Source organism: Saccoglossus kowalevskii, chromosome 13, assembly GCF_978046115.1.
Source record: "Saccoglossus kowalevskii chromosome 13, keSacKowa6.1, whole genome shotgun sequence".
Lineage (NCBI taxonomy): Eukaryota > Metazoa > Hemichordata > Enteropneusta > Harrimaniidae > Saccoglossus > Saccoglossus kowalevskii.
In genome coordinates this window covers 1,014,432-1,038,047 of record NC_140653.1, presented here as the reverse complement: position 1 = coordinate 1,038,047, position 23,616 = coordinate 1,014,432, and the positions used below count along the sequence as shown (strand labels likewise).

At 29.8% G+C, this 23,616-nt stretch overlaps 1 protein-coding gene across 1 annotated transcript in view; it reads right to left on the bottom strand.

The window, feature by feature from the left end:
- The window catches only part of LOC144361886 (NAD-capped RNA hydrolase NUDT12-like), a 71,818-nt gene that overhangs the window by 47,914 nt on the left and 288 nt on the right, over window positions 1-23,616 (bottom strand). The window lies entirely within an intron of this gene.

Genomic DNA, 23,616 nt, shown 5'->3' with positions numbered 1-23,616 from the left:
ATATTGAAGTAAAGCCACTATTAGTCAATATTGAATTAAAGCCACAATATTGAATTAAAGCCACAATATTGAAATAAAGTCACTATTGGTAAATATTGAATTAAAGCCACTATTAGTCAATATTGAAATAAAGCCACTATTAGTCAATATTGAAGTAAAGCCACTATTAGTCAATATTGAAATAAAGTCACTATTGGTAAATATTGAATTAAAGCCACTATTAGTCAATATTGAAATAAAGCCACTATTAGTCAATATTGAAGTAAAGCCACTATTAGTCAATATTGAAGTAAAGCCACTATTAGTCAATATTGAATTAAAGCCACTATTAGTCAATATTGAATTAAAGTCACTATTAGTCAATATTGAAGTAAAGTCACTATTAGTCAATATTGAATTAAAGTCACTATTAGTCAATATTGAAGTTGAGCCACTATTAGTCAATATTGAAGTAAAGCCACAATTAGTCAATATTGAATTAAAGCCACTATTAGTCAATACATGTATTGAATTAAAGCCACTATTAGTCAATATTGAATTAAAGCCACTATTAGTCAATATTGAAGTAAAGCCACTATTAGTCAATATTGAATTAAAGCCACTATTAGTCAATATTGAAGTAAAGCCACAATTAGTCAATATTAAAGTAAAGCCACAATTAGTCAATATTGAATTAAAGCCACTATTAGTTAATATTGAATTAAAGCCACTATTAGTCAATATTGAAGTAATGTCACTATTAGTCAATATTGAATTAAAGCCACTATTAGTCAATATTGAAGTAAAGCCACTATTAGTCAATATTGAATTAAAGCCACTATTAGTCAATATTGAAGTAAAGCCACAATTAGTCAATATTGAAGGAAAGCCACTATTAGTCAATATTGAATTAAAGTCACTATTAGTCAATATTGAAGTAAAGTCACTATTAGTCAATATTGAATTAAAGTCACTATTAGTCAATATTGAAGTTGAGCCACTATTAGTCAATATTGAAGTAAAGCCACAATTAGTCAATATTGAATTAAAGCCACTATTAGTCAATATTGAATTAAAGCCACTATTAGTCAATACATGTATTGAATTAAAGCCACTATTAGTCAATATTGAATTAAAGCCACTATTAGTCAATATTGAAGTAAAGCCACTATTAGTCAATATTGAATTAAAGCCACTATTAGTCAATATTGAAGTAAAGCCACAATTAGTCAATATTGAAGTAAAGCCACAATTAGTCAATATTGAATTAAAGCCACTATTAGTTAATATTGAATTAAAGCCACTATTAGTCAATATTGAAGTAATGTCACTATTAGTCAATATTGAATTAAAGCCACTATTAGTCAATATTGAAGTAAAGCCACTATTAGTCAATATTGAATTAAAGCCACAATTAGTCAATATTGAATTAAAGCCACAATTAGTCAATATTGAAGTAATGCCACTATTAGTCAATATTGAATTAAAGCCACAATTAGTCACTATTAAAGTAAAGCCACTATTAGTCAATATTGAAGTAAAGTCACTATTAGTCAATATTGAATTAAAGCCACTATTAGTCAATATTGAAGTAAAGCCACTATTGTTCAATATTGAATTAAAGCCACAATATTGAATTAAAGCCACAATATTGAATTAAAGCCACTATTAGTCAATATTGAAGTAAAGCCACTATTAGTCAATATTGAAGTAAAGCCACTATTGGTAAATATTGAAGTAAAGCCACTATTGGTAAATATTGAAGTAAAGCCACTATTAGTCAATATTGAAGTAATGCCACTATTAGTCAATATTGAAGTAAAGCCACTATTAGTCAATATTGAAGTAAAGCCACTATTAGTCAATATTGAATTAAAGCCACAATATTGAATTAAAGCCACAATATTGAAGTAAAGTCACTATTGGTAAATATTGAAGTAAAGCCACTATTAGTCAATATTGAAGTAATGCCACAATTAGTCAATATTGAATTAAAGCCACAATATTGAATTAAAGCCACAATATTGAAGTAAAGTCACTATTGGGAAATATTGAAGTAAAGCCACAATTAGTCAATATTGAAGTAAAGCCACTATTAGTCAATATTGAAGTAAAGCCACTATTAGTTAATATTGAAATAAAGTCACTATTAGTCATTATTGATGTAATGCCACTATTAGTCAATATTTAATTAAAGCCACTATTAGTCAATATTGAATTAAAGCCACTATTAGTCAATATTGAAGTAAAGTCACTATTAGTCAATATTGAATTAAAGCCACTATTAGTCAATATTGAAGTAAAGCCACTATTAGTCAATATTGAAATAAAGCCACTATGAGTCAATATTGAATTAAAGCCACTATTAGTCAATATTGAATTAAAGCCACTACATGTGTATATATTGAAGTAAAGCCACAATTAGTCAATATTGAAGGAAAGCCACTATTAGTCAATATTGAATTAAAGTCACTATTAGTCAATATTGAAGTAAAGTCACTATTAGTCAATATTGAATTAAAGTCACTATTAGTCAATATTGAAGTTGAGCCACTATTAGTCAATATTGAAGTAAAGCCACAATTAGTCTATATTGAATTAAAGCCACTATTAGTCAATATTGAATTAAAGCCACTATTAGTCAATACATGTATTGAATTAAAGCCACTATTAGTCAATATTGAATTAAAGCCACTATTAGTCAATATTGAATTAAAGCCACTATTAGTCAATATTGAAGTAAAGCCACTATTAGTCAATATTGAATTAAAGCCACTATTAGTCAATATTGAAGTAAAGCCACAATTAGTCAATATTGAAGTAAAGCCACAATTAGTCAATATTGAATTAAAGCCACTATTAGTTAATATTGAATTAAAGCCACTATTAGTCAATATTGAAGTAATGTCACTATTAGTCAATATTGAATTAAAGCCACTATTAGTCAATATTGAAGTAAAGCCACTATTAGTCAATATTGAATTAAAGCCACAATTAGTCAATATTGAAGTAATGCCACTATTAGTCAATATTGAATTAAAGCCACAATTAGTCACTATTAAAGTAAAGCCACTATTAGTCAATATTGAAGTAAAGTCACTATTAGTCAATATTGAATTAAAGCCACTATTAGTCAATATTGAAGTAAAGCCACTATTGTTCAATATTGAATTAAAGCCACAATATTGAATTAAAGCCACAATATTGAATTAAAGCCACTATTAGTCAATATTGAAGTAAAGCCACTATTAGTCAATATTGAAGTAAAGCCACTATTGGTAAATATTGAAGTAAAGCCACTATTGGTAAATATTGAAGTAAAGCCACTATTAGTCAATATTGAAGTAATGCCACTATTAGTCAATATTGAATTAAAGCCACTATTAGTCAATAATGAAGTAATGCCACTATTAGTCAATATTGAATTAAAGCCACAATATTGAATTAAAGCCACAATATTGAAGTAAAGCCACAATTAGTCAATATTGAAGTAAAGCCACTATTAGCCAATATTGAAGTAAAGCCACTATTAGTCAATATTGAAGTAAAGCCACAATATTGAATTAAAGCCACAATATTGAAGTAAAGTCACTATTGGTAAATATTGAAGTAAAGCCACTATTAGTCAATATTGAAGTAATGCCACAATTAGTCAATATTGAATTAAAGCCACAATATTGAATTAAAGCCACAATATTGAATTAAAGTCACTATTGGTAAATATTGAAGTAAAGCCACTATTAGTCAATATTGAAGTAAAGCCACTATTAGTCAATATTGAATTAAAGCCACAATATTGAATTAAAGCCACAATATTGAAGTAAAGTCACTATTGGTAAATATTGAAGTAAAGCCACTATTAGTCAATATTGAAGTAATGCCACAATTAGTCAATATTGAATTAAAGCCACAATATTGAATTAAAGCCACAATATTGAAGTAAAGTCACTATTGGTAAATATTGAAGTAAAGCCACAATTAGTAAATATTGAAGTAAAGCCACTATTAGTCAATATTGAAGTAAAGCCACTATTGGTAAATATTGAATTAAAGCCACTATTAGTCAATATTGAAGTAAAGCCACTATTAGTCAATATTGAAGTAAAGCCACTATTAGTCAATATTGAATTAAAGCCACAATATTGAATTAAAGCCACAATATTGAAGTAAAGTCACTATTGGTAAATATTGAAGTAAAGCCACTATTAGTCAATATTGAAGTAATGCCACAATTAGTCAATATTGAATTAAAGCCACAATATTGAATTAAAGCCACAATATTGAAGTAAAGTCACTATTGGTAAATATTGAAGTAAAGCCACAATTAGTCAATATTGAAGTAAAGCCACTATTAGTCAATATTGAAGTAAAGCCACTATTAGTTAATATTGAAATAAAGTCACTATTAGTCATTATTGATGTAATGCCACTATTAGTCAATATTTAATTAAAGCCACTATTAGTCAATATTGAATTAAAGCCACTATTAGTCAATATTGAAGTAAAGTCACTATTAGTCAATATTGAATTAAAGCCACTATTAGTCAATATTGAAGTAAAGCCACTATTAGTCAATATTGAAATAAAGCCACTATGAGTCAATATTGAATTAAAGCCACTATTAGTCAATATTGAATTAAAGCCACTACATGTGTATATATTGAAGTAAAGCCACAATTAGTCAATATTGAAGGAAAGCCACTACATGTGTATATATTGAAGTAAAGCCACTATTAGTCAATATTGAAGTAAAGCCACTACATGTGTATATATTGAAGTAAAGCCACAATTAGTCAATATTGAAGGAAAGCCACTATTAGTCAATATTGAATTAAAGTCACTATTAGTCAATATTGAAATAAAGCCACTATTAGTCAATATTGAATTAAAGCCACTATTAGTCAATATTGAATTAAAGCCACTATTAGTCAATATTGAATTAAAGCCACTATTAGTCAATATTGAAATAAAGCCACTATTAGTCAATATTGAATTAAAGCCACTATTAGTCAATATTGAATTAAAGCCACTATTAGTCAATACATGTATTGAATTAAAGCCACTATTAGTCAATATCAAAGTTAAGCCACTATTAGTCAATATTGAAGTAATGCCACTATTAGTCAATACTGAATTAAAGCCACAATTAGTCATTATTAAAGTAAAGCCACTATTAGTCAATATTGAAGTAAAGTCACTATTAGTCAATATTGAATTAAAACCACTATTAGTCAATATTGAATTAAAGCCACTATTAGTCAATATTGAATTAAAGCCACTATTAGTCAATATTGAATTAAAGCCACTATTAGTCAATATTGAATTAAAGCCACTATTGGTAAATATTGAAGTAAAGCCACTATTAGTCAATATTGAAGTAAAGCCACAATTAGTCAATATTGAAGTAAAGCCACTATTAGTCAATATTGAAGTAAAGCCACTATTAGTCAATATTGAAGTCAAGCCACTATTAGTCAATATTGAAGTCAAGCCACTATTAGTCAATATTGAAGTAAAGCCACTATTAGTCAATATTGAAGTAAAGCCACTATTAGTCAATATTGAATTAAAGCCACATTTAGTCAATATTGAAGTAAAGCCACAATTAGTCAATATTGAAATAAAGCCACTATTAGTCAATATTGAATTAAAGCCACTATTAGTCAATATTGAATTAAAGTCACTATTAGTCAATATTGAAGTAAAGTCACTATTAGTCAATATTGAATTAAAGCCACAATATTGAATTAAAGCCACAATATTGAATTAAAGCCACTATTAGTCAATATTGAATTAAAGCCACTATTAGTCAATATTGAAGTAAAGCCACTATTAGTCAATATTGAAGTCAAGCCACTATTAGTCAATATTGAAGTAAAGCCACTATTAGTCAATATTGAATTAAAGCCACATTTAGTCAATATTGAAGTAAAGCCACAATTAGTCAATATTGAAATAAAGCCACTATTAGTCAATATTGAATTAAAGCCACTATTAGTCAATATTGAATTAAAGTCACTATTAGTCAATATTGAAGTAAAGTCACTATTAGTCAATATTGAATTAAAGCCACAATATTGAATTAAAGCCACAATATTGAATTAAAGCCACTATTAGTCAATATTGAATTAAAGCCACTATTAGTCAATATTGAAGTAAAGCCACTATTAGTCAATATTGAAGTCAAGCCACTATTAGTCAATATTGAAGTAAAGCCACTATTAGTCAATATTGAAGTAAAACCACAATTAGTCAATATTGAATTAAAGCCACTATTAGTCAATATTGAAGTAAAGTCACTATTAGTCAATATTCAAGTAAAGCCACACTTAGTCAATATTTAATTAAAGCCACAATTAGTCAATATTGAATTAAAGCCACAATTAGTCAATATTGAATTAAAGCCACAATTAGTCAATATTGAATTAAAGCCACAATTAGTCAATATTGAAGTAAAGCCACAATTAGTCAATATTGAATTAAAGCCACTATTAGTCAATATTGAATTAAAGCCACAATTAGTCAATATTGAAGTAAAGCCACAATTAGTCAATATTGAATTAAAGCCACAATTAGTAAATATTGAATTAAAGCCACAATTAGTCAATATTGAAGTAATGCCACTATTAGTCAATATTGAAGTAAAGCCACTATGAGTCAATATTGAAGTCGAGCCACTATGAGTCAATATTGAAGTAAAGTCACTATTAGTCAATATTGAATTAAAGCCATTATTAGTCAATATTGAAGTAATGCCACTATTAGTCAATATTGAATTAATGTTACTATTAGTCAATGTTGAAGTAATGCCACTATTAGTCAATATTGAAGTAATGCCACTATTAGTCAATATTGAAGTAATGCCACTATTAGTCAATATTGAAGTAAAGCCACTATTATTCAATATTGAATTAAAGCCACAATTAGTCAATATTGAAGTAATGCCACTATTAGTCAATATTGAATTAAAGCCACAATTAGTCAATATTGAAGTAATGCCACTATTAGTCAATATTGAATGAAAGCCACTATTAGTCAATATTGAAGTCAAGCCACTATTAGTCAATATTGAAGTAAAGCCACTATTAGTCAATATTGAAGTAATGCCACTATTAGTCAATATTGAATGAAAGCCACTATTAGTCAATATTGAATTAAAGGCACTATTAGTCAATATTGAATTAAAGCCACTATTAGCCAATATTGAAGTTGAGCCACTATTAGTCAATATTGAAGTAAAGCCACTATTAGTCAATATTGAATTAAAGCCACAATTAGTCAATATTGAAGTAATGCCACTATTAGTCAATATTGAATTAAAGCCACAATTAGTCACTATTAAAGTAAAGCCACTATTAGTCAATATTGAAGTAAAGTCACTATTAGTCAATATTGAATTAAAGCCACTATTAGTCAATATTGAAGTAAAGCCACTATTGTTCAATATTGAATTAAAGCCACAATATTGAATTAAAGCCACAATATTGAATTAAAGCCACTATTAGTCAATATTGAAGTAAAGCCACTATTAGTCAATATTGAAGTAAAGCCACTATTGGTAAATATTGAAGTAAAGCCACTATTGGTAAATATTGAAGTAAAGCCACTATTAGTCAATATTGAAGTAATGCCACTATTAGTCAATATTGAATTAAAGCCACTATTAGTCAATAATGAAGTAATGCCACTATTAGTCAATATTGAATTAAAGCCACAATATTGAATTAAAGCCACAATATTGAAGTAAAGCCACAATTAGTCAATATTGAAGTAAAGCCACTATTAGTCAATATTGAAGTAAAGCCACTATTAGTCAATATTGAAGTAAAGCCACAATATTGAATTAAAGCCACAATATTGAAGTAAAGTCACTATTGGTAAATATTGAAGTAAAGCCACTATTAGTCAATATTGAAGTAATGCCACAATATTGAATTAAAGCCACAATATTGAATTAAAGTCACTATTGGTTAATATTGAAGTAAAGCCACAATTAGTCAATATTGAAGTAAAGCCACTATTAGTCAATATTGAAGTAAAGCCACTATTAGTCAATATTGAAGTAAAGCCACTATTAGTCAATATTGAAGTAAAGCCACTATTAGTCAATATTGAAGTAAAGCCACAATATTGAATTAAAGCCACAATATTGAATTAAAGCCACAATATTGAAGTAAAGTCACTATTGGTAAATATTGAAGTAAAGCCACTATTAGTCAATATTGAAGTAATGCCACAATTAATCAATATTGAATTAAAGCCACAATATTGAATTAAAGCCACAATATTGAAGTAAAGTGACTATTGGTAAATATTGAAGTAAAGCCACAATTAGTCAATATTGAAGTAAAGCCACTATTAGTCAATATTGAAGTAAAGCCACTATTGGTAAATATTGAATTAAAGCCACTATTAGTCAATATTGAAGTAAAGCCACTATTAGTTAATATTGAAGTAAAGCCACAATTAGTCAATATTGAAGTAAAGCCACTATTAGTCAATATTGAATTAAAGCCACTATTGGTAAATATTGAAGTAAAGCCACTATTGGTAAATATTGAAGTAAAGCCACTATGAGTCAATATTGAAGTAAAGCCACTATTAGTCAATATTGAAGTAAAGCCACTATTAGTCAATATTGAAGTAAAGCCACTATTGTTCAATATTGAATTAAAGCCACAATATTGAATTAAAGCCACAATATTGAATTAAAGCCACTATTAGTCAATATTGAAGTAAAGCCACTATTAGTCAATATTGAAGTAAAGCCACTATTGGTAAATATTGAAGTAAAGCCACTATTAGTCAATATTGAAGTAATGCCACTATTAGTCAATATTGAATTAAAGCCACTATTAGTCAATAATGAAGTAATGCCACTATTAGTCAATATTGAATTAAAGCCACAATATTGAATTAAAGCCACAATATTGAAGTAAAGCCACAATTAGTCAATATTGAAGTAAAGCCACTATTAGTCAATATTGAAGTAAAGCCACTATTAGTCAATATTGAAGTAAAGCCACAATATTGAATTAAAGCCACAATATTGAAGTAAAGTCACTATTGGTAAATATTGAAGTAAAGCCACTATTAGTAAATATTGAAGTAATGCCACAATATTGAATTAAAGCCACAATATTGAATTAAAGTCACTATTGGTAAATATTGAAGTAAAGCCACAATTAGTCAATATTGAAGTAAAGCCACTATTAGTCAATATTGAAGTAAAGCCACTATTAGTCAATATTGAAGTAATGCCACAATATTGAATTAAAGCCACAATATTGAATTAAAGTCACTATTGGTAAATATTGAAGTAAAGCCACAGTTAGTCAATATTGAAGTAAAGCCACTATTAGTCAATATTGAAGTAAAGCCACTATTAGTCAATATTGAAGTAAAGCCACAATATTGAATTAAAGCCACAATATTGAATTAAAGTCACTATTGGTAAATATTGAAGTAAAGCCACTATTAGTCAATATTGAAGTAAAGCCACTATTAGTCAATATTGAATTAAAGCCACAATATTGAATTAAAGCCACAATATTGAATTAAAGCCACAATATTGAAGTAAAGTCACTATTGGTAAATATTGAAGTAAAGCCACTATTAGTCAATATTGAAGTAATGCCACAATTAATCAATATTGAATTAAAGCCACAATATTGAATTAAAGCCACAATATTGAAGTAAAGTGACTATTGGTAAATATTGAAGTAAAGCCACAATTAGTCAATATTGAAGTAAAGCCACTATTAGTCAATATTGAAGTAAAGCCACTATTGGTAAATATTGAATTAAAGCCACTATTAGTCAATATTGAAGTAAAGCCACTATTAGTCAATATTGAAGTAAAGCCACAATTAGTCAATATTGAAGTAAAGCCACTATTAGTCAATATTGAATTAAAGCCACTATTGGTAAATATTGAAGTAAAGCCACTATTGGTAAATATTGAAGTAAAGCCACTATGAGTCAATATTGAAGTAAAGCCACTATTAGTCAATATTGAAGTAAAGCCACTATTAGTCAATATTGAATTAAAGCCACTATTGGTAAATATTGAATTAAAGCCACTATTAGTCAATATTGAAGTAAAGCCACTATTAGTCAATATTGAAGTAAAGCCACTATTAGTTAATATTGAAATAAAGTCACTATTAGTCATTATTGATGTAATACCACTATTAGTCAATATTGAATTAAAGCCACTATTAGTCAATATTGAATTAAAGCCACTATTAGTCAATATTGAAGTAAAGCCACTATTAGTCAATATTGAAGTAAAGCCACAATGAGTCAATATTGAAGTAAAGCCATTATTAGTCAATATTGAAATAAAGCCACGATGAGTCAACATTGAAGTAAAGCCACTACATGTGTATATATTGAAGTAAAGCCACAATTAGTCAATATTGAAGGAAAGCCACTATTAGTCAATATTGAATTAAAGTCACTATTAGTCAATATTGAAATAAAGCCACTATTAGTCAATATTGAATTAAAGCCACTATTAGTCAATATTGAATTAAAGCCACTATTAGTCAATATTGAATTAAAGCCACTATTAGTCAATATTGAATTAAAGCCACTATTAGTCAATATTGAATTAAAGCCACTATTAGTCAATATTGAATTAAAACCACTATTAGTCAATACATGTATTGAATTAAAGTCACTATTAGTCAATATTGAAGTAAAGTCACTATTAGTCAATATTGAATTAAAGCCACTATTAGTCAATATTGAATTAAAGCCACTATTAGTCAATATTGAAGTAAAGCCACTATTAGTCAATATTGAATTAAAGCCACTATTAGTCAATATTGAAGTAAAGCCACAATTAGTCAATATTGAATTAAAGCGACAATTAGTCAATATTGAATTAAAGCCACTATTAGTTAATATTGAATTAAAGCCACAATTAGTCAATATTGAATTAAAGCCACTATTAGTTAATATTGAATTAAAGCCACTATTAGTCAATATTGAAGTAATGTCACTATTAGTCAATATTGAATTAAAGCCACTATTAGTCAATATTGAATTAAAGCCACAATTAGTCAATATTGAATTAAAGCCACTATTAGTTAATATTGAATTAAAGCCACTATTAGTCAATATTGAATTAAAGCCACAATATTGAATTAAAGCCACAATATTGAATTAAAGCCACAATATTGAAGTAAAGTCACTATTGGTAAATATTGAAGTAAAGCCACTATTAGTCAATATTGAAGTAATGCCACAATTAATCAATATTGAATTAAAGCCACAATATTGAATTAAAGCCACAATATTGAAGTAAAGTGACTATTGGTAAATATTGAAGTAAAGCCACAATTAGTCAATATTGAAGTAAAGCCACTATTAGTCAATATTGAAGTAAAGCCACTATTGGTAAATATTGAATTAAAGCCACTATTAGTCAATATTGAAGTAAAGCCACTATTAGTCAATATTGAAGTAAAGCCACAATTAGTCAATATTGAAGTAAAGCCACTATTAGTCAATATTGAATTAAAGCCACTATTGGTAAATATTGAAGTAAAGCCACTATTGGTAAATATTGAAGTAAAGCCACTATGAGTCAATATTGAAGTAAAGCCACTATTAGTCAATATTGAAGTAAAGCCACTATTAGTCAATATTGAATTAAAGCCACTATTGGTAAATATTGAATTAAAGCCACTATTAGTCAATATTGAAGTAAAGCCACTATTAGTCAATATTGAAGTAAAGCCACTATTAGTTAATATTGAAATAAAGTCACTATTAGTCATTATTGATGTAATACCACTATTAGTCAATATTGAATTAAAGCCACTATTAGTCAATATTGAATTAAAGCCACTATTAGTCAATATTGAAGTAAAGCCACTATTAGTCAATATTGAAGTAAAGCCACAATGAGTCAATATTGAAGTAAAGCCATTATTAGTCAATATTGAAATAAAGCCACGATGAGTCAACATTGAAGTAAAGCCACTACATGTGTATATATTGAAGTAAAGCCACAATTAGTCAATATTGAAGGAAAGCCACTATTAGTCAATATTGAATTAAAGTCACTATTAGTCAATATTGAAATAAAGCCACTATTAGTCAATATTGAATTAAAGCCACTATTAGTCAATATTGAATTAAAGCCACTATTAGTCAATATTGAATTAAAGCCACTATTAGTCAATATTGAATTAAAGCCACTATTAGTCAATATTGAATTAAAGCCACTATTAGTCAATATTGAATTAAAACCACTATTAGTCAATACATGTATTGAATTAAAGTCACTATTAGTCAATATTGAAGTAAAGTCACTATTAGTCAATATTGAATTAAAGCCACTATTAGTCAATATTGAATTAAAGCCACTATTAGTCAATATTGAAGTAAAGCCACTATTAGTCAATATTGAATTAAAGCCACTATTAGTCAATATTGAAGTAAAGCCACAATTAGTCAATATTGAATTAAAGCGACAATTAGTCAATATTGAATTAAAGCCACTATTAGTTAATATTGAATTAAAGCCACAATTAGTCAATATTGAATTAAAGCCACTATTAGTTAATATTGAATTAAAGCCACTATTAGTCAATATTGAAGTAATGTCACTATTAGTCAATATTGAATTAAAGCCACTATTAGTCAATATTGAATTAAAGCCACAATTAGTCAATATTGAATTAAAGCCACTATTAGTTAATATTGAATTAAAGCCACAATTAGTCAATATTGAATTAAAGCCACTATTAGTTAATATTGAATTAAAGCCACTATTAGTCAATATTGAAGTAATGCCACTATGAGTCAATATTGAAGTAATGCCACTATTAGTCAATATTGAATTAAAGCCACTATTAGTCAATATTGAAGTAATGCCACTATTAGTCAATATTGAAGTAATGCCACTATTAGTCAATATTGAATTAAAGCCACTATTAGTCAATATTGAATTAAAGCCACTATTAGTCAATATTGAATTAAAGCCACTATTAGTTAATATTGAATTAAAGCCACTATTAGTCAATATTGAAGTAATGCCACTATGAGTCAATATTGAAGTAATGCCACTATGAGTCAATATTGAAGTAATGCCACTATTAGTCAATATTGAAGTAATGCCACTATTAGTCAATATTGAAGTAAAGCCACTATTAGTCAATATTGAATTAAAGCCACTATTAGTCAATATTGAAGTAATGCCACTATTAGTCAATATTGAAGTAATGCCACTATTAGTCAATATTGAATTAAAGCCACTATTAGTCAATATTGAATTAAAGCCACTATTAGTCAATATTGAATTAAAGCCACTATTAGTCAATATTGAATTAAAGCCACTATTAGTTAATATTGAATTAAAGCCACTATTAGTCAATATTGAAGTAATGCCACTATGAGTCAATATTGAAGTAATGCCACTATGAGTCAATATTGAAGTAATGCCACTATTAGTCAATATTGAAGTAATGCCACTATTAGTCAATATTGAAGTAAAGTCACTATTAGTCAATATTGAATTAAAGCCACAATTAGTCAATATTGAATTAAAGCCACAATTAGTCAATATTGAATTAAAGCCACTATTAGTTAATATTGAATTAAAGCCACTATTAGTCAATATTGAAGTAATGTCACTATTAGTCAATATTGAATTAAAGCCACTATTAGTCAATATTGAAGTAATGTCACTATTAGTCAATATTGAATTAAAGCCACTATTAGTCAATATTGAAGTAATGCCACTATTAGTTAATATTGAATTAAAGCCACTATTAGTCAATATTGAAGTAATGCCACTATTAGTCAATATTGAAGTAAAGCCACTATTAGTCAATATTGAAGTAATGCCACTATGAGTCAATATTGAATTAAAGCCACTATTAGTCAATATTGAAGTAATGCCACTATTAGTCAATATTGAATTAAAGCCACTATTAGTCAATATTGAAGTAATGCCACTATTAGTCAATATTGAAGTAATGCCACTATTAGTCAATATTGAAGTAATGCCACTATTAGTCAATATTGAATTAAAGCCACTATTAGTTAATATTGAATTAAAGCCACTATTAGTCAATATTGAAGTAATGCCACTATTAGTCAATATTGAAGTAATGCCACAATATTGAATTAAAGCCACAATATTGAAGTAAAGTGACTATTGGTAAATATTGAAGTAAAGCCACAATTAGTCAATATTGAAGTAAAGCCACTATTAGTCAATATTGAAGTAAAGCCACTATTGGTAAATATTGAATTAAAGCCACTATTAGTCAATATTGAAGTAAAGCCACTATTAGTCAATATTGAAGTAATGCCACTATTAGTCAATATTGAAGTAATGCCACTATTAGTCAATATTGAATTAAAGCCACTATTAGTCAATATTGAATTAAAGCCACTATTAGTCAATATTGAATTAAAGCCACTATTAGTTAATATTGAATTAAAGCCACTATTAGTCAATATTGAAGTAATGCCACTATGAGTCAATATTGAAGTAATGCCACTATGAGTCAATATTGAAGTAATGCCACTATTAGTCAATATTGAAGTAATGCCACTATTAGTCAATATTGAAGTAAAGCCACTATTAGTCAATATTGAATTAAAGCCACTATTAGTCAATATTGAAGTAATGCCACTATTAGTCAATATTGAAGTAATGCCACTATTAGTCAATATTGAATTAAAGCCACTATTAGTCAATATTGAAGTAAAGTCACTATTAGTCAATATTGAATTAAAGCCACAATTAGTCAATATTGAATTAAAGCCACAATTAGTCAATATTGAATTAAAGCCACTATTAGTCAATATTGAATTAAAGCCACAATTAGTCAATATTGAATTAAAGCCACTATTAGTTAATATTGAATTAAAGCCACTATTAGTCAATATTGAAGTAATGTCACTATTAGTCAATATTGAATTAAAGCCACTATTAGTCAATATTGAAGTAATGTCACTATTAGTCAATATTGAATTAAAGCCACTATTAGTCAATATTGAAGTAATGCCACTATTAGTTAATATTGAATTAAAGCCACAATTAGTCAATATTGAATTAAAGCCACTATTAGTCAATATTGAATTAAAGCCACAATTAGTCAATATTGAATTAAAGCCACTATTAGTTAATATTGAATTAATGCCACAATTAGTCAATATTGAAGTAATGTCACTATTAGTCAATATTGAATTAAAGCCACTATTAGTCAATATTGAAGTAATGTCACTATTAGTCAATATTGAATTAAAGCCACTATTAGTCAATATTGAAGTAATGCCACTATTAGTTAATATTGAATTAAAGCCACTATTAGTCAATATTGAAGTAATGCCACTATTAGTCAATATTGAAGTAAAGCCACTATTAGTCAATATTGAAGTAATGCCACTATGAGTCAATATTGAATTAAAGCCACTATTAGTCAATATTGAAGTAATGCCACTATTAGTCAATATTGAATTAAAGCCACTATTAGTCAATATTGAAGTAATGCCACTATTAGTCAATATTGAAGTAATGCCACTATTAGTCAATATTGAAGTAATGCCACTATTAGTCAATATTGAATTAAAGCCACTATTAGTTAATATTGAATTAAAGCCACTATTAGTCAATATTGAAGTAATGCCACTATTAGTCAATATTGAAGTAATGCCACAATATTGAATTAAAGCCACAATATTGAAGTAAAGTGACTATTGGTAAATATTGAAGTAAAGCCACAATTAGTCAATATTGAAGTAAAGCCACTATTAGTCAATATTGAAGTAAAGCCACTATTGGTAAATATTGAATTAAAGCCACTATTAGTCAATATTGAAGTAAAGCCACTATTAGTCAATATTGAAGTAAAGCCACAATTAGTCAATATTGAAGTAAAGCCACTATTAGTCAATATTGAATTAAAGCCACTATTGGTAAATATTGAAGTAAAGCCACTATTGGTAAATATTGAAGTAAAGCCACTATTAGTCAATATTGAAGTCAAGTCACTATTAGTCAATATTGAAGTAAAGCCACTATGAGTCAATATTGAAGTAATGCCACTATTAGTCAATATTGAAGTAATGTCACTATTAGTCAATATTGAATTAAAGCCACTATTAGTCAATATTGAAATAATGCCACTATTAGTCAATATTGAATTAAAGCCACTATTAGTCAATATTGAAGTAATGCCACTATTAGTTAATATTGAATTAAAGCCACTATTAGTCAATATTGAAGTAATGCCACTATTAGTCAATATTGAAGTAATGCCACTATTAGTCAATATTGAATTAAAGCCACTATTAGTCAATATTGAAGTCAAGTCACTATTAGTCAATATTGAAGTAAAGCCACTATGAGTCAATATTGAAGTAAAGCCATTATGAGTCAATATTGAAGTAATGCCACAATTAGTCAATATTGAATTAAAGCCACAATTAGTCAATATTGAAGTAATGCCACTATTAGTCAATATTGAATTAAAGCCACTATTAGTCAATATTGAAGTAATGCCACTGCGCCAATCATTAGTGTTGTTTCATTTTCGGAATGTTAACAACTACTTTAACCAGGCAAAGCGCTGTCGTGAGAAGCCTCAGGCCGTCATTGTAATCCCTCCTATGGTAGCTTCGCAACCTGATGCTTGTTTCGCAGACCCTACTTCTATGCTCTTTATGTGTCAACTCATGAAACTATTATTTAACAATTCATATTTTATATCAAGAAGTATTTGCTGTACAACGTATTGTTCATGCTGAGTATGAATAAACAAGTTTGAATTATACCTCATGTCTGTTCAACTCGAGAAAATTCAATGCAATCTATGTTCGATTCAATAACGAAAAGAACACCTCAACACCTAGTTTTGCGATATAAACTTACCAACCACAACAACGTTCAACCATCATAAATGTTTGTTGTGAAAACAACCTCTAAAAAAATCTTAGGAGAAAAAAAATAGACAAAAAAATGCTGATCGAAAAATGTATATCGTTTAAAAAGTATGTTGAATGACGCAGTGTTATAAAGGTACGACTCAAGAGTAAGGCTACCTCTCATATTTTGGCATTTGGTGGCACACTTCAACTTCGTCAAGAGTCGGAAATCTGGAAACAGTTGACCGTTTCAGGATAGGTGAGCGTGGCTACAACACGAGAAATATTTCAAATTTACTTGGATATGAGTAATCATTTTCAACCACAAAATCAATAACTCCATTTCAGTGGTACACAGATCTAAAATTGATAATATGTGGGTGGGCATTTCACAGGCACTTCAAGTTATTATATTGTATGCCCTACCATTATTATTGAAGATCAGATGTCCTATTATTTTATTAACAAATGACATGTTAATACAACTCAACTTCATTCATCTTAAAGGCCCAGGTACATGTATACTATAAATACGCTTCTAAACAATAGGGATTATTTCCTTGAAAGTCACACTGTAGTAAACAGCTCCAGCCAAGCTCTGGTAAAACTTACAGATCAATTATGTCGTGCCAAAGTGGATGTATGTGATTATGAATATCACAGCAGTGATTATATATAGTATTTATGACAATAAATAGGTACAGGTTCAGATTTTGTTGGATAAACATCAAAAACACGAACTGGAAAAAAGGATGCGCTAATAAGCTTGAATAATAACCTGCTAACAATCAATGTCACGTGACGTTGGGTCGCTGAAACAGGTTGCACATTTACACAGTTCCTAATGCTTTTGCTCATTATCACATAGCGCATTCAACGAAGACAATGAAAATCATGTTCGCAAATTTAAAAAGTCACCACAGAGAATACGAGCCACAAATACCCCTTGTCATGTTTTCAGTATTGTTTACTCTTACTTGGTGATAAAGAGCGTATTCCGTGAATAATTGTTTAAGAAAATGGCAAATTCATGCCATAACTGTGTGCTCATACATGTAGCTAAAATCGTGAAAATTTTTGTTTTCTCAAAAATGTTTTTTTTTAACATCACAACTAAATCTAGCTTTTACATTCATGCTAACATTATGAAAACAAACGACTAAAAATATTTATTTTAGATAATACAAGTTTCGACTTTCCTTGTATAACCAGCCTTGTGCACATTAGAAAATGTACATTAGTCAGCATCTACCAGTTTTATTTTGCGTTACAAGTGACTGTGGTTGGTCATCATGTTTTCGCACGCAGTGATGCATCGTCTCAAACTTATTAGGGGCCCAAGCCCGAAGGGCGAGGCCCCTATTCTTATTGTCCGGTTTTTTCTTCTTCATCATCTTCTTCTTTCTTCCGTAACTTTTTTCGTCAAGCCGTTTGAGAAAACCGCTGAACAGAATGGTCTGATAATGCTCTATACTGATAGTCCATAATGTGAACTGGTGCAACATGCTTTCAGAATTTCGATTGGACAATTAGTTTGGCAGCCATATTGGATTGAAATAAAACCGGAAGTGGCTGTTTGACCACTTTCTGAGGGTCTAGGCGTCTAGATTTTTTTATGGTATATAGTACAACTCATGTGTAATAAATATCAGCAATAAAAACTTTAGCGGTCATGTGACTTTTCCCGCCATTTTGTTTTTCCTAAAAACGGCAAAAAACACTTGAAAATCTTCTTCTTCAGAACCACCAAGCAGAATGCTCTCATATGTAGTATTTAGCTTCTATATATGAATCCCATTTATGTTTGAAAAAATGTTTACGATTGGTCACGTGGTTTGGCCACCATTTTGGATTTCTTCTAAACAGGAAGTAGTTTTTTACTCTGGCAACACTTGAGGGAATATTTTCAATTTTGCTTCATGGCATCTGTGTATCAAGCCCTTTCAGAAACCTAAAAAAAATTTCAGATCAGTCACATGGTTTGGCCGCCATTTTGGATTTTATGCAAAATTGACCAAAAGTTTGGGTATTTGTTTCTCAGAGACGATTCAACCAATCTACTAGATGTTTTTATATTTACCATGCCTGGCCTTAGCTGCATACGAGAAAAATAATATTATTTTTATCAGTCACGTGGTTTGGCCGCCATCTTGGATTTTGTGAAAATAGAAATTATGCAACTACATGTTTTGTATTAGTCTGATTTCTTTCAAATTTTGTATGTGCATTTGTGTCATCAGATGCATCATTTTGCCCCAATAGCACACTGTTAGGCCACGTGGCTGGGCACCCATGGGGTGGAGGCTTCTAACCTCATTAATATGCATAACTGTTATAACTCAAGCACTGTTGTAGTTAGGATGATGAATCCTGTGTTATTATGACAACCTTGAACAAGAGATTCGATTAAAATAACAAATGACCATATATGGTCATGTGAGCTCATTAATATGCGTAACTGTCATATCTCAAACACTGTTGCAGTTAGGAAGTGGAATCCTGTGTTATTATGACAACATTGAACAAAAGATTTGATTAAAATAACAGATGACCATATATAGTCACGTGAGCTCATTAATATGCGTAATCGTTATATCTCAAACACTGTTGCAGTTAGGAAGATGAATCCTGTGTCATTATGACAACAGTTAACAAGAGATTTGATTAAAATAACAGATAACCATATATGGTCATGTGAACTCATTAATATGCATAACCATTATATCTTCAACACTGTCGCAGTTAGGAAGATAAATCCTGTGTCATTATAACAACAGTGAACAAGAGATTTGATTAAAATAACAGATAACCATATATGGTCATGTGAACTCATTAATATGCATAGCAGTCATATCTAAAACACTGTCGCAGTTAGGAAGATGAATCCTGTGTTATTATGACAACAGTGAACAAGAGATTTGATTAAAATAACAGATGACCATATATGGTCATGTGAACTCATTAATATGCATAACCATTATATCTTAAACACTGTTGCAGTTAGGAAGATGAATCCTGTGTTATGACAACAGTGAACAAGAGATTTGATTAAAATAACAGATAACCATATATGGTCATGTGAACTCATTAATATGCATAACCATTATATCTTAAACACTGTTGCAGTTAGGAAGATGAATCCTGTGTTATTATGACAACAGTGAACAAGAGATTTGATTAAAAATAACAGATGACCATATATGTCATGTGAACTCATTAATACGCAAAGCAGTCATATCTAAAACACTGTCGCAGAGCAGGACGTGTAACAAGTGTCATTATGAAGACATTGAATGAAAGATGTAACTGACATTAGAAATGGCTATATATGATTATGTAATCTCATTATTAAGAACATGGCTCATTATATATCCTGAAAACCATATTTCGATAACCAAACCAGGTAAATACATGGTACCAACTTCATTTTGACCTCATGTTACTGATAATTCAAGCTACCTGATTGTCTAACATGTGACCACATTAATTATGAAACAGAATCTTGTCAGCTTGGGCCCCGGTGACGCCGCTTGCGGCTTTAATTATCTTTACTATTGCAACGTATCAGTAGCAGCATTTATGAGAGTGTGACCGTATTGACCGTAACAAGCTTGACAACACCCTTTACATACATACGTGTATCGTGATCATGATGATTGACATGGAATCGTAGTTCAACGATACAAGGGTGGCAAATGGATATGATACGTCATTCTGCATTTCAGATGAACGCTCTTGTTGAAATAAACATAATTCAAAGAAATGGTCAATGCCACATATTGACCTGTATAATTAGGGGCCCAAGCCCAAAGGGCGAGGCCCCTATTATTATCGTTCAGTTTTTTCTTTCTTTCTTCCGTAACTTTTTTCGTCAAGCCGTTTGAGAAAACCGCTGAACGGAATGGTCTGATAATGCTCTATACTGATAGTCCCTAATGTGAACTGGTGCAACATGCTTTCAGAATTTCGATTGGTCAATTAGTTTGGCAGCCATATTGGATTGAAATAAAACCGGAAGTGGCTGTTTGACCACTTTCTGAGGGTCTAGGCGTCTAGATTTTTTTATGGCATATAGTACAACTCATGTGTAATAGATATCAGCAATAAAAACTTTAGCGGTCATGTGACTTTTCCCGCCATTTTGTTTTTCCTAAAAACGGCAAAAAACACTTAAAAATCTTCTTCTTCAGAACCACTAAGCAGAATGCTCTCATATGTAGTATTTATCTTCTATATATGAATCCCATTTATGTTTGAAAAAATTATTGTGATTGGTCACATGGTTTGGCCGCCATATCGGGTTTCTTCTAAATAGGAAGTAGTTTTTTTACTCACGCCACACTTGAGAGATTATTTTCCATATTGCTGTATGGCATCTCTATATCAATCTCTTTCAGAAACCTAAAAAAGATTTCAGATCAGTCACATGGTTTGGACGCCATCTTGGATTTTAAGCAAAATTGTCCAAAAGTTCGGGCATTTGTTTCTCAGAGGTGATTCAACCAATCTACTAGATGTTTTTATATTTACCATGCCTAGCCTTAGCTCTATATGAGAAAAATAATATTATTATGATCAGTCACATGGTTTGGCCGCCATCTTGGATTTTATGAAAAAAAATCTTGTGCAATTACATGTGTTGTATTGGTCCGATTTGGATAAAATTGTATATGTGCATACTACTCTTGAGATGCATTCTTTCAACCGAATGGCACGTGGCTGGGTTTTGTCGCTGGGCGCCTAAGGGGTGGGGGCTTCTAACCTCATTAATATGCATAACTGATATATCTCAAGCACTGTTGGAGTTAGGAAGATGAAACCTGTGTTATTATGACAACATTAAACAATTGATTTCATTAAAATAACAGATTACCATATATGGTCATGTGAACTCATTAATATGCATAACCATTATATTTTAAACACTTGTAGTTAGAAAGATGATTCCTGTGTTATCATAACAGTGAACAAGAAATTTGATTAAAATAACAGATGACCATATATGGTCATGTGAACTCATTAATATGCATAACCATTATATTTTAAACACTGTTGTACAAAATGTAGTTAGGAAGATGAATCCTGTGTTATTATGACAACAGTGAACAAGAGATTTGATAAAAATAACAGATGACCGTATATGGTCATGTGAACTCATTAATATGCATAGCAGCCATATCTAAAACACTGTCGCAGAGCAGGACATGTAACTAGTGTCATTATGAAGACATTGAATGAAAGATGTAACTGACATTAGAAATGGCTATATATGATTATGTGATCTCATTATTGTGCATAAAAACATGGCTTATTTTATATCGGTAATCCTGAAAACGAAATTTCGATAACCAAACCAGGTAAATACATGGTACCAATTTCATTTTGATCTCATGTTACTGATAATTCAAGCTACCTGATTGTCTAACATGTGATCTCATTAATTATGAAACAGAATCTTGTCAGCTTGGGCCCCGGTGACGCCGCTTGCGGCTTTAATATTGATCTTCTAGTTGTTTCTAGTATGGTACCAGAAAACTAAAAGCCATTATACTAACATGTGGATTAATAATATCAAGAGACCAGATGCCAAACTCAGATCTTACAGTGATATTAGTCCAGCTAAATACCTACAACTGTTAAATAATAGACAAGATATTAGACTACTGTCTCAATTGCGACTTAGTTGTCACTAACTCAAAATAGAAGTAGGCAGACGTAAGAGACCTAAAATCCCATTAGAGAACAGGATTTGTGATAAGTGTAGGAGTGACAGTATTTTATTACCGGTACACACTGTAGCTATTACACTGGTGGAAGGTATACTATGTACCCTGAATTTACTAAGGAAATCCCCCGGTCTGAAAACAATATCAATAAGTTCATTATCCTTACATATAAAAAAAAAACACATAATGTTGCCCTCAAGTCGGTAAATTGAAAAATTGGGTCGGTCGGATTTTTTTTTTTAACTCATGAAAACTAAGGGTATCGTAAATAGCCGAGGTATATGGGAATCAATCAAACGCATGCTAGATATTAAACACAAAAATAAAAGTGTTTCTTTCAGTCTTTTGTATTTAAATACAGATCAACCCAAGGTTCAAAGTCTCCACTTATCCCCCCGGGACCCTTGGTATCAAACAACGGTCCGGGATCGTTAATATTTAGAGAAAACACTTTTTTACTGCCTAAAATGGTGAGTTTTTAATATTTGGGCCTATCACTAAAAAAAAAAATAAAAAACAACCAGATTGTATTTTTCGGTCGGTCATTTTGTTGTTGGCCTAATACAAACCATCATAAATTAATAAGACATGTGACACAGTATCTGAAAGTTTTTTTTGAAAAACACAGACTACATTAATATTTTACTACCAAATATTATGTTATTTTAACGTTCTGTTTTTTACTTACATCTTTATCTTACCTTATATTACTTTCAGCCAAAAATGATTTTGTTATTTCATTATGGTGTAATAAAACTGTATTATTACTATTACCGGGGGTAATATTATTATTCTTAGCTTGTCATTACGGAATGTCTATGCAGCACAGGTCTGAACTCTATGGAAGCTTATAAAAGAACTATGAATTTCTGTAAACTATGCAAGTGATTATAACCCATTCGCATAGCCACACCTCCAATAAACACTTGCCCGGGGCAAGTGAATTGGGCCTTTAAATAATAATAATAATAACTTTATTGAAATCGTATACACAATGGGTTATTGATCAATACAATAA